The sequence below is a fragment of the Schistocerca gregaria genome, chromosome X (genome assembly GCF_023897955.1).
Source record: "Schistocerca gregaria isolate iqSchGreg1 chromosome X, iqSchGreg1.2, whole genome shotgun sequence".
Taxonomy (NCBI): Eukaryota; Metazoa; Arthropoda; class Insecta; order Orthoptera; family Acrididae; genus Schistocerca; species Schistocerca gregaria.
The window spans coordinates 826,693,965-826,712,052 of NC_064931.1; positions in this window are offsets into that span (position 1 = coordinate 826,693,965).

Here is an 18,088-nt window from a genome sequence, read left to right on the forward strand (position 1 = left end):
CGGCTTTGTGCTTTATGGATTGTTTTACTATTGAGGTTTCGATAGGGTACGTTCTGGAAAGAGTCGGATAACATCTTACTCCCCACTAGATACGTCCACATGAGCGCAACGAGAAACAGTGAGGCATTACCGACAATCATTCTTCCCACGCACCATTCGCAACAGGGAAAGTGCGATGAGGAGGTGGAACCAGAAGTACCCACCGTCACACACCTTCAGACGGGTTGCACAGAATAGATGTAGATATAGACTCCAACTGAGGTATGCAAAACGGATACAGACGTCTAAAAATGTGTGCAACGGGGCTAAGCAGGTATAGCCAGAGGACAAACGCAACGCCGTAGAAGCGTAGGTGACTTGGAAAAGATCGATGGCGCCTGTAGGAAATTTAACCCTTGATTGAAGGCTATTTTAACTAAAAAAACAGTGTTAACTTGGACATTGCTTTCTTATGCTTCAGACATGCTTTTTATGGACTTTTTATTAAAACTGGACACAATATTTTTTGACTAAATCACGGTTCGTAGTACAGCCATTTGAAATTTTTGTAATGGTGTCAGAGAAATCCCCAGGTATGCAATATGTGATTTCCAATGTTATATTTCAACTTTTTTCCGAAAATTAAGATTTGGCAATGATGCACCTTCTCAGTCGAAGTTTATTTGTTCATTGGTGTAACCATTTCATATAAAATACATACACGTGCGTTGTTGTAACAAATTCAGAGTTATTGATTGCGTTTTATTCAAGTAAGATGTGAAATTTAATGATAATGCATGATTATAGACGCTTAGAAAGGGTCCACAGTCTAGAGCAGGCTTTAGTAGATATACTGTAGATCAAAGTGATAGTCATAATGAGAGTGACGAAAGTAACAACAATGAAGATGTGACAGAAGAAGAAGACACACAGGTCGGAGATGAAGCGGACATGAATGAGTTTGAAGATGATAATGATACCCAGAAACGTAGTCAACCTACTTTTGTATCTACAAGTGGACAGATAGAATGTGACATAGCACCACCTGTGTGTAAGCAGGCTTCGAGGAATATCGTACGTGAAAGTGCACATATTCCACGTCACCTTAGATCATAGTTACAGACAAGGGAAGATCGTCCCAGACTTCTAATAATCAACCAGATACAGACTGTAATAATAACGTACACCAAAAATCGTGCAGAAGACAGTAAAATTGTACACTGGTATCTTGAACACTGGGTTGAACTTGACTCTACAGAACTGCAGGCGCTCTTTATTCCACAAATGACAACAGTTTTACACAAGGCACGTGGGAAACCTTGATTACGTTTTCGTCAGATGAGTATAGCTTAGCTCTTCTTCGAGACACAATGACGTTTTCAAGATTTCGTGATATTCTGATGTGCCTCCAGTTCCGTGATAAACAGATGAAAGGAAAGCTGTTTACGGATCAAAGGTAAACTTATATGGGCTGCGTTGCAAATGTGACACACTGCATTGTAATACAGTTACATGTTATGTTACAAAAAAAATGGTTCAAATGGCTCAGAGCACTATGGGACTTAGCTTCTGAGGTCATCAGTCCCTTAGAACCTAGAACTACTTAAACCTAACTAACCTAAGGACATCACACACATCCTTGCCCGAGGCAGGATTCGAACCTGCGACCGTAGCAGTCGCGCAGTTCCAGACTGTAGCGCCTAGAACCGCTCAGCGACCCCAGCCGGCAAACCATGTTCAATACAGTGTTTTGACTATTCAGTATTGGGTACCACGAGAAACTACTAGAGAGCACCGTCTCTCAGTCCAGATGTAAACAAATACCGTCTTACAACAAATATCAGAAAACACATTGTTAGAGATAGGACAGCCCTTAATGCTTATAAATTAAACTTCATTACAGTAAGTGATGCTTATAGTGTTTTATGTTCTGTAGTTTGAGTTGATTATACACATATGTAGCTTGGTTTTAAGTTGTTACAAGCCCCAATGATATAAAATTTTTAAGCACTTGAAAATGGGAGAATGTTGTCCCAAAACGTGTTGTGGCAATAACCACACGGTTGACAACTGGGCTGAATATCCTCAATATTGATTGATCAACTGATATGACCCTCTGTAAATCCAAGAAAGCTTGTGTGTCTGATCGATACTCGACCAAGCATAAAAAGACGTAAAATATGAAAGTTTTCACCAGTATCAGTTTACAAGGCCAAATGTCAGAACCTGGACATAAATGACGATACTTTTAGCACTGCACAGGGAACCCCATGGGGCTTATATTAGCCCTGAGAAGTAGCCACGAAAGGTGTGTAATAAAGAGTAATGGGCAAGTGTTGAACACCATGGAGTGAAGTTGTGGTGATGGATGAGCAGGAGAAGAATCCAGTACCTATATGAACTGTTAACTAAGCACATAAATATGTCACATATTAAATATGGTCACCAACAGCGTCATACCAGAACCTGAAAGACGGTAGAAATGGTTTTTGCCTGGTAGAGATTCGAACCCGGCACCTTTCCATATTGTCTCATAACCACAAATAGACATAAAGTATTTATTGTTTCTTCAGCAGCAGCGAAATGTTCACATTTTTGGCTAAAGGTAATGCAAGGAATATTTCAGTGCTGCCTGGGACACCTAGTCCATGAATACCGTCGGTATTGACCCCACACGAAGAGGTGCCAATTATCAAATTATCTTTCACTAGTAATTTGGTTCGCACCGTCCTTAGAGACCTGCAGGAGCATGGCATCGAGAGGGAACAACGAAGTGATGGAGCGGTATTATCTCGAAGTGTTAAAATTCTGAGAAAACCTGGAATCAGGGCACGAATCCCAATCCAGTGCCAATATTTCCTAAATCGCAAGTTCACTTTAAAATGAGAAATGTAGGTCCTATGACTTTACATGATGAGTGGTTCGTGATTAAAATAACATTACTGGTTTAAGAAAGCTTACTAGAGACAGAGTTTCTGCAACCAGCGACTCTGACAGCCAAAACCTATCCAATTCAGTTACAGTCAGCAGCGAATGCACATGTTTGATGTTCATTTGGAACCACGACACATTCCTTCGTTCTTCACATTGCGTTACTGGAGCTGAAGAGGGTATGTTTGTGGCTGTTAAAAACTTTTACCCCCAGCGGGAATCAAACTCATACTTTAGCCATTACAAGATAGCTTCAGTATAAGCAACTACTGAATTTAACATGTGTTATCATCATGTTTGTGCCAAATGGGGTATGCAGTAAACTATACGAGAAGTGTTGACTTCCACTTTAGCTGCTATTGGGAATAACCTATTCGTGGTCCTTGTCATTCGGTGAGAAGGCAAAGCAGCGATATCAAACACACCCGTTTCCTTTCGTTTCATGATGCTCTATTTCGATTTTGTATGTCATGTTGCTGTAAGCATATTTAACTATGGTCTTATTTTGTTCAAGTTCGTAGTAGAGCTCTTGCCATGACAACCTGAAAATTCCTTGTTTTTGACGTTATGAGGATCATCGTTTTTGCATTAGAAACGGAGTCGAAAACAAAGTAATGTTTAATATCTGTGAAACTGAATTCTGTTTGTGTTTAATGTTCAAATGCATGTGTATTTCTAAGGGATCAAATTGCTTAAGTCATCGGTCCCTTGACTTACACACCACTTAATCAAACTTAAACTAACTTGTGCTAACAATAACACACACACCCATGCCCGAAGGAGGACTCGAACCTCCGGCGGGAGAGGCCGCGCAGTCCGTACATGACGCCTCAAACCGCGTGGCCATTCCGCGCAACTTGTGTTTAATAAAAGAATGAAAACAGTGGAGACAGTTCGATGATGCCCTCATGCAGTGAGTGCTATTGAGAAAGTCAGTGTATATTGTTTCAAGTACGATCGTTTTGAGATAAATTAGTCACCATATTCAGAAACACAACCAGCTGTTGAAGATTTATATCAATAGCAGAGGAAAGAAGTCGTCTATGCTCTTCCAAAGGACTGATCCCGGCATTTTCCAAAAAAATATGGAAGGAGGTCGCCGTAAACCTAAATTAGTGTGGCCTTATGCCGATGTGAAGTACCGTATGGTAACTTCATAAGGAGAAAGTATTGTGTAAACCAAAACAAATGTAGTCTCAATAATGGCCTGCATATGTCTAAAAAATTTAATGTTATTGATATAAATCTCGTAACGGAAAAAAGGTTTTTTGCGTTACGAATTGTTTAACAACGATGTGTCCTTTTCAATTGACATTTGTTGCAAACAAACGAGAAGACTTGAAGTAGCAGAGTAACAAATGCAACATGTGTTTGCCTTTCTCGCCTCTTATTGATTAACCACCATGAATGTTGGTTTTTGGTTTCTTTTGTTTGTTTCTGTTTTGATTATTGCACTTTAAACGTGGCCTAACTCAGAATCAGCAAGTCGCTACATGCATAGGATCACCAGATGGTTTACAGTGCAAGATATAATATTTTTCGGTTTCTCTTATTCTAGGACTGAAGACAACTGTGTAAGTTAAAATGACAAGTTTAATGTCGCAATATTAGCACAAAATACACACTTTTACACAGTTTTCAGTGTGCCAACAAAAAACAGTTGTCAGGATAACGCATCTCATTAAAATCAAAAATGCTACGGTCGCAGGTTCGAATCCTGCCTCGGGCATGGATGTGTGTGATGTCCTTAGGTTAGTTAGGTTTAAGTAGTTCTAAGTTCTAGGGGACTGATGACCACAGCAGTTGAGTCCGATAGTGCTCAAAGCCATTTCAAACAACATCAAAAAGTGAAATGGTTCAAATAGTTCTGAGCACTATGGGACTTAACATCTTTGATCGTCGGTCCCCTAGAACTTAGAACTATTTAAAGCTAACTAACCTAAGGACATCACACACATCCATGCCCGAGGCAGGATTCGAACCTGCGACCGTAGCGGTCGCGAGGTTCCAGACTGAAGCGCCTAGAACCGCTCGGTCACAGCGGCAAGCTCAAAAAGTGAAATAATCCTAAACACGACAATATTAAATATTAACTCTCAGAAGGTTAAATCATCCCAAACATGACAGTATTAAAGTTTAACTAGAAGTTCCTTTACAAAATTGTTCCTACACTAATGTTATGATGTTGGTTAGTACTAAGAAAATCTTCCGATTCCGGTTCAAATTTCGGTACTATTTTTAGGATGACAATCAAGTCTACACTGGGTGGTTAGTTAAGTGACTAATTGAGCAAAAGATTACCCAAGGTCGCTCGAGTTTGCAGTGGACGCAAGCTGATGAACCAACAAGTTTATGCCTCTGCATGCGGTATTTACCATAAGGTGCGATGAGTGTCGTCTACTAGGCCGCTCTCTTCCAGTGAAATTCCTATAAAACTAATTACGCCTTTGGCGACTTTCCAGCAGAAACTTTCCCTATGTTTCTCGTTGTGCGAGAGAACTGGTACTCATCCCTAGTCTTAGAAAGTGGCGGTATGCACGTGAATTGCTGGAGCAGCGTGAATATTATAATGCCCTCTGAGTTCTTGCAAGAACTGGTTCGTTTCTCCACAGTTGGAACTAAACGATGCTACAGCTAATTTCTAGCTCTGTCTCAGCCGCCGTGAACGCAGTGTTCAACCAAATTTCTTCTCTACGTCGTACAGAGCATTACACGCTCCATTCTGCACTTGACGCCAGTTCAGAAGAGAATCTCAAAATTTTCCGTCTGGTATTACTCACAGTCGAAATGTCTCCCAACCTAGGTTCTTTCGTTCTTCACGTCATGGCTTTTTTCGACCCATAGGAGTGTTCCTCCTATTCTGTGGAAACTCTCTCTACGAATTACAAGGTCCCTACCATTAAACTGCATCGAAACTTTGGCTCTCTTCTCCTTCCTAGCGCGTTTCCACCAATCGGACGTTTTGTGCTCGTTCCACACGCCTAAATGCGTACATTGACTCTCTCATGTGTGTAGCACTTGCTGGACATGTGATCGAAAATGCGTCACTGGTTTTGTTCATATCCCTTTGTAATTCCGAAACACAGTTTTTAAAAGCTTTCTTTCCTGTCCTTCCTCAGATGGGCCGTTGTACTCGCTCTCCCCATCTGAGTCACCTGGTCGGTCGTTGACTTTCCGTCTGGGACTCCCCTTTAAGTGGTTTCCGTGGTACCCCCTGTAGCGAGGCCTTGCGTCTGCTCACCCCTCTGAAATTCCCAACTCGCTGCATTTTGCACCTTCTGCTCATAGACCTGCATTATATAGGAACGGTGTGTTCAAATGTGTGTGAAATCTTATGGGACTTAACTGCTAAGGTCATCAGTCATTAAGCTTACTCACTACTTAACCTATATTATCCTAAGGACATGCCTGATGGAGGACTCGAACCTCCGCCGGAACAAGCCACACAGTCCATGACTGCAGCGCCTGAGACCGCTCAGCCAATCCCGCATGGCGGTGTGTTAATTACCATTGATTGAGTGTCATCACTGTTTTGTATTTCCTATTGCTGGGCAAATTTGCTCATTACCGCCGAAGTAAGTTAGGTGCCATATTCGCCTTCCTGTTGTGATGTATAAAACTCTAATGTAAGGTGCGAATCTACCCTGCATTTATTCTGCCACCTTACATCAGTAACGAGGTGAAATATATTGTTGACAATTTCTCTGATATTTGTGTCTTTTGTTCAGTAACCTAATGGGAAATGCTATTAATATGCAGTTCACTATTAGAATAGGTGTCTCATCATAATACCATTCAACGAATAGCTACATTAATTAAATGTGAAGCATTTTGTCATACTTAAACAGCTTCACCAGACTGCTATGTAAATATGACAATGTGGCTGTGAGAGTAGTTTCTGAATGGAACACAGTTAACAGAGTATTCAGTGACACAATTTCATTACCAGATTTGTGTGTTTTCAGTAGCTGTATCGTAGTATTTTATACCTCTAGATCTACTTGTCGTCCATAGTATTCCAATCTCCATCCCACAGAAAAGGAACTGATAGTGTCGTACTTCACATACAGCCAGAATCTCTTTGGATTTTTTGCCAGGTTTCGAGACCAAGTTTTGCTGTGGAAACTATTATAAGAATCTCAAATTGAAGCCGGCATTAAATTTCGAGCTTCTATAAAAGATGGCCAATTTTGAGGATATTGCGTTCATTGAATTTGGCATGCTTTTTTCGTTGTTTCTGAAACAGTGTTCTGCCCTATCTTGTGTACCATGAGGGATCAACTTCGTCTTTTGTTAATTATTTGGTATGAATCTCTGAATTGCTGATGATACTAATTCTTTGAACTGAAGCCACATCTGGTCTACACATACATTCTTAGCTTGGAAGAAGTGAATATTGCCTCTCAGGAAGGCGTCAAACGAATCTCTATCTGCTTTTTTGAAATATATATTTTTCGTCTATATTTGGTAGATTTTAGAGTTACGGTATTCAGTCTCGCTATGACAAACCTGTGTTCACTAATCCCTGTGTGGGTTTTGATGCTGGTTATTAGCTAAGGATTATTTGATTACTTGTTGCGACCAGTCTTAATTTCACTCAAATTAATTCACGTTGAAGATACGTAATAACCTCGCTAGGCATTATAGAGCTCTCTACTGCAATAAATTGACGACTAATCTACCCTTACGGTAAATATTCTAATCTGCCATTCACTTGTGATTTTAACCAACTTACTGTCCCTAATACTATCTGGACATTAAAACCTTCACTAAGCGATATTAGTTCTGTGATCTTTGCTTGGATGCTCGTCCAGTTTATTAACATCGTATTAACCTTTTCAGTATCCTATCTATGTGGACGTACATTGAAAACACGTGGTTAATGTAACTTCGATTTTGGCAGGCATTTCGTCTCTGATCCCAAATGGAGGGGTTCCTGTACCCTAAATAGCCTCGTGTGCACACCACACGTACTCTGCTACTCTAGTACTCGCTTTTTGCAAGATCCACATACTCTTAAACAGATGTAAATTTCTTTGCTGAAAATGGATGTATCAAAAATTACATTTTATTAAAAACTCTGCTTACCTAAAAGTTACTGCAGAAAATAAATACATAAACCTCAGTGCACCGCTCTAAACTACAAACTGTGTATTAACACGAGATTTAGATGTAAAGACATGACGCGGCGCTTCTGACGCAGAAAATTAGACGAGTAATCCTCCTCACACAAGGACACGCACCAAGATTTACACGAAAACAAAAAAATGGGGTAATTTACTAAACACTAGTTCACACAGTAAATTATACAGATATAATTAACTTTTTCACAAAAGGACGTGAAACAGACAGAAACTAAATTACTCTATATCAGACAACTGCTGCTGTTGCTGCAATCGCTACAGGCATTCGACTCGCCCTCTGCCGCTGGACTCGTTGCAGGCATTCCCTTTGATTCAACCATCGTACTGTGCAGTAAAACATAAAGTCTCCTTGCTCTTGCCTCACTACCATCGAAAAGTGTTGCAACTTACAGTGGAATACTGAGTGAGACTTCACAAATTTTACTTTTCCTACGATCAGTTTCTTCAAGTGCTCCAGGCAAGCAAATCTAGCACAAAGTGCTTCTTGATGTGTAGAACAATGAATCCAGTTGGTCGACGGTTGTAATTTTTTGCTCTTTCATTGCCAAATAAATCTTTAAATTCGTTCTTCGTAGTACCGTAATATCGTTTCATAGCAAAATTCCAATACCCGTTGCTTATGTGACTGCGTAATATATACTGACAATTCTCATCCGTCTCTGCTGTCATTTCTATTCCTTTCTATAGACCTGTGAGAATAGATCGCTAGAGTGCCTCTTTCTGTGAAAATAGTCACTGGACCTGTGAATGTCCTTCATACCACGAACAAATAGCGAAGGGTAAGCTTCGCACACAGTACGATTCTGCTGAACTCGAGAAATTTATTTTAAGATAAGAAATGAAGATAGTGGTGCCAATTAAAAAATGTCAAACCGCAGTTCTGAATGGAATGGAGCGCTGTTCTGGGGGCTTCCGAGAAGGAGCGAGTAAAGCCGAGACACGTTGGGCTTTGGTCTGCACGCTGCCCGCACACGCTACACGCGTCAAGTCTAGCATGCAGTGTCCAGACCTTCTGCGGTGAATCAGGGCAATCCTGCTATTTGTTCGGAACAAAATTGACGTCAATGTTTTGTTTGTGCCACACGGAACTCTATATTGGTAGCTTGGACCTGTGCGTGGACACGAAATAAAATTTTGGCTTATAGTGTGTGGGGTGTGTTATGTGTAGTAATAAGGTGGTTGCGCAATAAAAGTCTGACATTTTTATGTATAGAAATCACGTTCGGGAACGTAATGTAAAATCTAGCAGCTGAGTCGCCAAGTATTACTGTGAGAAAAGGAAGCCCATAAGTGTAGCAGTACTCAAGAAGAGGAAAACCAGATAGAGACTCGCACGAGTAGCAGCGCTTGGTCTCAAAAATATTTGAAGGTAACAAAAGGAAATGCCAGAGTTTGTTGAGAATGCGAATGCCGCAATTGAGATGTTTTAAAGTGAGGACAAATAATTATTATTTCAATGTGTAAAGTTAAAAGCTATGGAAGATGCAGGAACAAAGGCGATATAGATATCAGAAGTAGTTAGCCACATGCAAAATGTACTTTAGAAGAAAAAGATTCCATGTAATGGAGGACTGACTTTTATATGTATAGAATTTTAAGCCAGACAACACTTGGGAGAATCAATAGCCCCGTGAAGAAATAGGATAGATGAGCTATCTAAAGCGTTCAGGGTAGCCGTAGCGTGGGTAACGGAAAAGGTCGAGTTGAAAGGCACGGTGGAATTGATGTATGGACATGGATGGTTTGTTTAGTGATTTATAAATGATTGCATAGAGACCAATGTGTATAGCAAATGTGAGGGCATTGCTGTAAGTGACACATTTGAGGTAGCCGTAACTTGGGTAACGGAAAAAGTCCAGTTGAAAGGCACGGTGGAATTGATTTATGGACATGGACATGCATGGTTTGTTTAGTGATTTACAAATGATTGTATAGAGATCAATGTGTATAGCAAATGTGAGGACATTGCTGTAAGTGACACATTTGAGGTAGCCGTAACTTGGCTAACGGAAAAAGTCCAGTTGAAAGGCACGGTGGAATTGATTTATGGACATGGGCGTGCATGGTTTCTCTAGTGATTTACAAATGATTGCATAGAGACCAATGTGTATAGCAAATGTGAGGGCTTTGCTGTAAGTGACACATTAGAGGTACCCGTAACTTGGGTAACGGAAAAAGTCCAGTTGAAAGGCACGGTGGAATAGATTTATGGACATGGTTTGTTTAGTGATTTACAAATGATTGCATAGAGACCAATGTGTATAGCAAATGTGAGGGCATTGCTCTAAGTTACGCATTTGAGGTAACGCTACAGAAAAAAAGTGCAATAATATCTATGATACACAAGAAACAGGTTCCTACCCGAACACGCTGGCTGGATAATAATAAACAGACATGAGATGCAAAGCGTTAGAACTACGAAAGATCTGGGAATATAGCTAGTACTATGATTAGTGCTGAAAGAATGCCAAAATAAGCGATGCCGACGATGGTAGAAAATTCAGTGACTTTTGTTATCACTGTTATGAATCCAGTTATAAAGATGCGAAGTGTACCAAGATCATAATGTCATAGGCATGGACATAAGGCAAAGAACTGTCAGACTCCTAGATGTTACGTATTCAAAAAGAAACGCAAGACATCGATACAGTGACAGGAAAACCAATAGAGGAATTTGTATTAAGGTAGAATATTGCATCAGTTGCGTTAACATATCTTTGCTCTAATTTTCTTTGTAAGGTCTGGTTGGTTGAAATGGCTCTGAGCACTATGGGAGTTAACTTCTGAGGTCATCAGTCCCCTAGGACTTAGAACTACTTTAACCTAACTAACCTAAGGACATCACACACACCCATACCCGAGGCAGGATTCGAACCTGCGACCGTAGCGTCTAGAACCACTCCGCCATCCCGGCCTGCGTGTAAGATCTGGTTTGGTTTAATACTTAAACAGTGCCAGCACTCACGAGAATCACGAAATGAGAAGGAGTACATCAGGACTCAAAGAGTCAGCAACAAATATATTTGAAACAACACAGATACTATTTAATACTTTTTCCAGCCAAAGTGGATGCTGTTTGTCCAATATGTGATAAATAATGCTGACAATAACGAATACGTAACCGTTTGGCTGTGCGTGTGGCTGGCCGTTGTGGCCGAGCGGTTGTAGGCGCTTCAGTCTGGAACCGCGCGAGCGCTACGGTCGCAAGTTCGAATCCTGCCTCGGGTATGGATATGTGTGATGTTCTTAGGTAAGTTAGGTTTAAGTAGTTCTAAGGTCTATGGGACTGATGACCTCAGATGTTAAGTCCCACAGTGCTGTGAGCCTTTAGAACCATTTTTTTTGTACGTGTGGCAACAGAAGCTGGACACACGTTTCTGACAACACAGTAAACAATAATGAATCAATGAAAAAATAGTTTTATATAGTCTGTACTCAGATATTATAATTTCGAAAATGGCATTTAAACTCATAATCGAGAAGTAAATGACTGACTGGAGGTAGCTCTTTCGTTTCGACGGTAATTTACGTCCACTAGATTCTTGGGCATGTCAACCTACATACTTTGCATAGATTGTAGTTACTATGAAAATTTACTGGATGAAATAATCAACTGTTGTCTTTCAACAGATTGCCAACGCCAAACTACGAACCAAGCCAGTACACAATAGTATTATTACAATAGGCACAAATATGACATATGTGAACCTAATTTATTCTTTTCTTTGAACTTTAACTGTCATAATTTCTTATTTTTAATTTACCTTTGTTTAGTTTTCTTCACTTAGTTAGCAAGAATGACATTGTCTGTGAATACTATTGAACGACACTGTAAACTTACTGACGTTTCATTACTAATTACTTTGAGTTATCCTTTTAATAAGCAAACAAACCTGCAACGATAGTCTTTTTATCACATTTCCTTAGCTATTTAAACAACACCATCTGGGTATTCAGTAACTGGAAAGGAATGGCACCCCAAATAGGTGAGAATGATTGATAGTAATGATAAGATCAGGTACTACAGTTTTTACGTGCAACACTTATTATTGAAATAAAATTCACGGAGAATGTCACTGGGTAATGTCTCACAGAGTGTCTAAAACAAACTTACAGTTCGTTGAAAATGTTAAGCCATTGTCACCTAGAGAGCTCCAATTGGTCCCTGTACTATTTTGGGCACACCTTGATACGCAATGACCAGTTATGAGGCAGGATCTAGTTGTTATTGGAGCCTCTTAAACTCTTCGTCCTCTTGGTGCCTCGTTAATAACAACTGCGCCTCACATAGGCCCCACAGAGCACATCACTTGCATGCGTTCACTTTCTCGTCTCACAACCGAGGAAGTCTCCTGCTCTGGTGCGACGTCGCAGCCGCGTCCAGAGACAGCGCTCCTACACAAATCTTTACTCTCTGCCAGCGATATTGTTCAAATGTTCAAATTTGTATGAATTCCTATGGGACCAAACTGCTGAGGTCATCGGTCCCTAGACTTACACACTACTTAAACTAACTTATGCTAAGAACCACACGCACACCCATGCCCGAGGGAGGACTCGAGCCTCCAGCGGCAGAGACCGCGCAATCAGTGACATTGCGCCTCTAACCGCGCGGCCACTACGCGCGGCAGCGATGTTGCCTTTCCAAACTTTCCCTAATGGCATTAACCCAGAATAAATACATCACAGTACAAAATAATTAGACCACTCACCCACAATCACTGCTCGGCCTCTTGTTCGCAACGCGATCCCAGATCCCTGGGTTACAACAGTATTATTGGATGATGAGACAGTAAAGAGAAGAAGATAAAAAAAAGCTGGTTTCTAAATTAGAGGACGTAATGTAGTTGTAAGGGCAGAATTATATAATGAAATAATAAAAAATTAGTAATAGACTACAGTTAAAGGTTTATGCCAATAGACTGAAGCCAAAGTATCGAGATAGAGATAGAATTTTTTTTACATTTTTTAAGGGAACTAGGATCAGAATTTTGCTTGCAGAATACAAACCCACCATGGGATCAGGGCCAGCTATGACTTGGTTTTGGATTGTCACGTGCAGGTCACTGGCCTACCATTCTCGAGTGCACAGAGCAATGGACGAAATGGTGGCAATTCACACAATGAAGGCATCGCCAGAAGTATGTCACCATCATCAATTGGTAGTCAGAATTACTAGTACAGCTTGGAAGTTGATGACATACGTAAATCTGAAAACACTAGATCAGAACTTTCACGGAGCACAAAGAGTGGGACACAAGGCCGTGCAGTATTGTAATAGACTATAACGCATAAATACTAGCGAAACAGAATATAATATGTTGAGTAATCGGGACACAAGCAATGTAGAATGGTTGCAAGAAACTAAGTCCCTAATACATCAGTTAATGATGCCTGGAGAGAGACAGAAAGGAGGAATTCTTAATTTTATAGTAGAAATTAGCAAAGTATTGTTCTTAACATTGTACGATGCAGATGTTACCTATTATAAAACACATATCGATGCCGTTAAGAATTCTTCTTTAGGGCCAGCAGCATAATATGTCTGGTAAAGGTATGATTATTAGAGTAGATGTACGAGATGGCTGCTTATAATAAGTAATCTTTGTTTACCACAGACTGTTTCTGCTTTATCAATACCTCAGAGATACGATTAGATTTACCGGTGAAACGTGTCACCTTAAATCTAGATGACTTAAGGATAGCTGGTAAGAGGTTAAAAGAAATAGACAAGTTCTTAAATAAGGAACAAATCGAAACGGAATGAGAAAAAAGGGTCCAAACCTACAACATTGCCATATATGAACCTAAGTTTAGTTAAAATGGTTATTGTATTTTTCTGTTGTTTCAGGTATAACTACATCTACATCTACAAGGCTACACTATAATTCACAATTAATTGCCCGGCAGAGGCGCCTTCAAGCTGTTTCTCGATCGTTCCACTCTCGACAAGCGATGGGGAAAAACTAATGCTTAAATCTCTCCGTCCGAGGCCTAATTTCTCACATTTTATGACAATGATTATTTCTCCTTATCTAGGTGGATGCCAAAAAAACGTTTTCGCACTCGGAGGTGAATGTTTGTGATTGAAATTTCGTGAGAAGATTCTGCCACAACGAAAAACACCTTCCTTTTAATGATTGCCACACCAATATAGTATCATACACGTGGCACACTCTCTCCTCTATTTAACGACAACACAAAACTCACTGCTCTCCTCTGAACTTCTTCGACGTCCTCCGGCACCCCTATCTCATGCAAATACAACATCGCGCAGCAATGGTCCAGAAAATGACAGAAGCGGGTGTAGACAATTTCTTTAGCAGACCTGTTGCACCTTCTAAGTGTTTTACAATAAATCTCAGTCTTTGTTTCACTTTAACCACAACATTATCAGTGCTATAGTTACAAAGTCAGTTATTCGTAATTCTCATCTCTAAATACTTAGTTGAATTCACAGCTTTTAAATTTGTGTGATTTATCTTTTAACCGATATTTAATGGGTTCCTTTTAGCACTCATGTCGATCGACTAAAACGTTTCGTTATTTAGGGGCCACTGTTACTTCTGGTTCATGGTGTGGGTTCCTGTAGTCATGTCCTAGTTCATGAACCGCGGGCAACGTATGAGTGGCCAAGTAAGTGGTCCTGACAGTCGGGATACCAGTTACTTTGGAATAAGGCTGGGCATCTAGGACATATTCTGAGCCGTGGTCACATTTGTGCTCATACGGCAAAGACTACCTCAACCGTTAGAGGTAAAACTCAATGGGATTCGGGGCAAGTAAGGCTAGCAGCCTGCTTCCCTGATATTTTAAATATGATGCTGGCAACAATCAGAGCAAAATGCCTCGGACCTTTGGAGGTGACGGAGTCCCACCTCTAACTGACAAACCAGGGACTCCTAAGATACGACTTGGCAAACAAATGGTAATGAGATGGGGAGCTATTAATATCAATGGGGGCTACTCTGGGAAGGAGGTAGAGATGGCAGAGGCTGCAAGTAAGATGGGGCTGGACGCTTTAGCTGTTAGTGACATTCGGGTAAGGGATGAGAAAGAAAAGGAAGTGGGAGAATACAAGGTCTACCTGTCAGGGGTCAAAGCAGAAATAGCACAATGGGGTGTAGGGCTTTACATCAGGAAAGAAATAGAACCCAGCGTAGTTGCAGTAAGGTATGTAAACGAATGAGTGATGTGGATAGATTTGACAGTGTCTAGCAAGAAAATCAGGATTGTGTCAGTATATTCGTATTGTGAAGGGACAGATCAAGATAATATGGATAGTTTTTGTGAGGCACTCAGTGATGTAGTTGTTAGAGTAAAGGACAAGGACAGTATTCTGCTCATGGGTGATTTTCATGCCAGAATTGGAAATCGAACAGAAGGTTATGAAAAGGTTATGGGTAAATTTGGAGAGGATATGGAGGCCAACAGGAACGGGAAACAACTTTTGGATATCTGTGCCAGTATGGGCTTAGTAATTACAAACTCCTTTTTTAAACATAAGAACATTCACCGGTATACTTGGGAAGGCAGGGGAACCAGATGTGTCATTGAACATATAATAACAGATCAGGAATTCAGGAAGGCTGTGAGGGACACACGTGTATTCAGGGGAGTCTTTGATGACACTGACCATTGTTTAATCTGCAGTGAAATTGGGATTGTAAATCCGAAAGTGCAGGAGGTCAGGTCCATATGTAGGAGGATAAGAGTGGAGAAACTTCATGATAAGGACATCAGGCACAAGTACACAACAGCGATCTCAGAAAGGTACTAGTTAGTTGAATGTAGTCAATTACAGTCATTGGAAAATGAATGTACAAGGTACAGGGACACAGTACTAGAAGTGGCTAAAGAATGTCTTGGAACAGTAGTGTGTAAAAGTAGGATGAAGCAAACAGTTTGGTGGAATGACACAGTCAAGGCACCGTGTTAAAGGAGAAAGAAGGCGTATCAAAAATGGCTACGTACTAGAACTCAGGTAGACAGAGAAAGTTATGTTGAAGAAAGAAACAAAACCAAACAGATAATTGCAGCATCCAAGAAGAAATCTTGGGAAGACTTTGGAAACAGGTTGGAGACTATAGGTCAAGCTGCTGGAAAACCGTTCTGGAGTGTAATTAGCAGTCTTCGAAAGGTAGGTAAGAAGGAAATGGCAAGTATTTTGGACAGGTCAGGAAAACTGCTGGTGAATCCTGTGGATGCCTTGGGCAGATGGAGGGAATATTTTGAAAAGTTGCTCAATGTAGGTGAAAATACGATCAGCAATGTTTCAGATTTCGAGGTAGAACGGGATAGGAATGATGATGGAAATAGGATCACATTTGAGGAAGTGGAGAAAATGGTCAATAGATTGCAGTGCAATAAAGCAGCTGGAGTGGATGAAATTACGTCGGAACTCATCAAATACAGTGGAATGTCAGGTCTTAAATGGCTACACAGGATAATTGAAATGGCCTGGGAGTCAGGACAGGTTCCATCAGACTGGGCAAAAGCAGTAATCACACCAATCTTTAAACATGGAAACAGAAAAGATTGTAACAACTACAGAGGTATGTCTTTAACCAGCGTTGTGGGTAAAATCTTCTCAGGTATTGTTGAAAGGAAAGTTCGAGTATTAGTTGAGGAGCAATTGGATGAAAATTAGTGTGGGTTTAGGCCTCTTAGAGGTTGTCAGGACCAGATCTTTAGCTTACGGCAAATAAAGGAGAAGTGTTATGAGTGGAACAGGGAATTGTATCTATGCTTTATAGATCTAGAAAAGGCATATGACCGCGTTCCTATGAGGAAGTTATTGTCTGTTCTACGACATTATGGAATAGGAGGCAAACTTTTACAAGCAATTAAAGGTCTTTACATTGATAGTCAGGCAGCAGTTAGAGTTGACGGTAAATTGAGTTCATGGCTCAGAGTAGTTTCAGGGGTAAGACAAGGCTGCAACCTGTCTCCACTGTTGTTCATATTATTTATGGATCATATGTTGAAAACAATAGACTGGCTGGGTGAGATCAAGATATGTGAACACAAAATAAGCAGTCTTGCATATGCGGATGACTTTGTTGTGATAGCAGATTCGGTTGAAAGTTTTCAAAGTAATATTTCAGAGCTAGATCAGAAATTTAAGGACTATGGTATGAAGATTAGCATCTCCAAAACGAAAGTAATGTCAGTCGGAAAGAAATATAAACAGATTGAGTGCCAAATAGGAGGAACAAAGATAGAACAGGCAGACGGTTTCAAGTACTTGGGATGCATATTCTCACAGGATGGCAACATAGTGAAAGAACTGGAGGCGAGGTGTAGCAAAGCTAATGCAGTGAGTAATCAGCTACGATCTACTCTCTTCTGCAAGAAGGAAGTCAGTACCAAGACTAAGTTATCTGTGCACCGCTCCATCTTTCGACCAACTTTGTTGTAAGGGAGCGAAAGCTGGGTGGATTCAGCTTACCTTATCAACAAGGTTGAGGTTACGGATATGAAAGTAGCTAGGACGATTGCAGGTGCCAGTAGGTGGGAACAATAGCAGGAGGATGTCCACAATGAGGAAATCAAAGAGAAACTGGGAATGAACTCTATAGATGTAGCAGTCAGGGCGAACAGGCTTAGATGGTGGGGTCATGTTACACACATGGGAGAAGCAAGGTTACCCAAGAGACTCATGGGTTAAGCAGTAGAGGGTAGGAGGAGTCGGGGCAGACCAAGGAGAAGGTACCTGGATTCGGTTAAGAATGATTTTGAAGCAATAGGTTTAAAATCAGAAGAGGCCCCATTGTTAGCACTGAATAGGGGATCATGGAGGAATTTCATAAGGGGGCTATGCTCCAGACTGAACGCTGAAGGGCATAATCAGTCTTAAATGATGATGATGATGTTACTTCTCGCGCGATACAAATATCTTGTCTTAATCATTTTCCAAGCCGCACGGTCTGAAGCGTCTTGCCATGGTTTGCGTGCCTGCCCCTGTCGGAGGTCTGAGTCCTCCCCCGGGCATGAGTGTGTCGCATCCTTAGAGTAAATTATTTTAAGTTAGA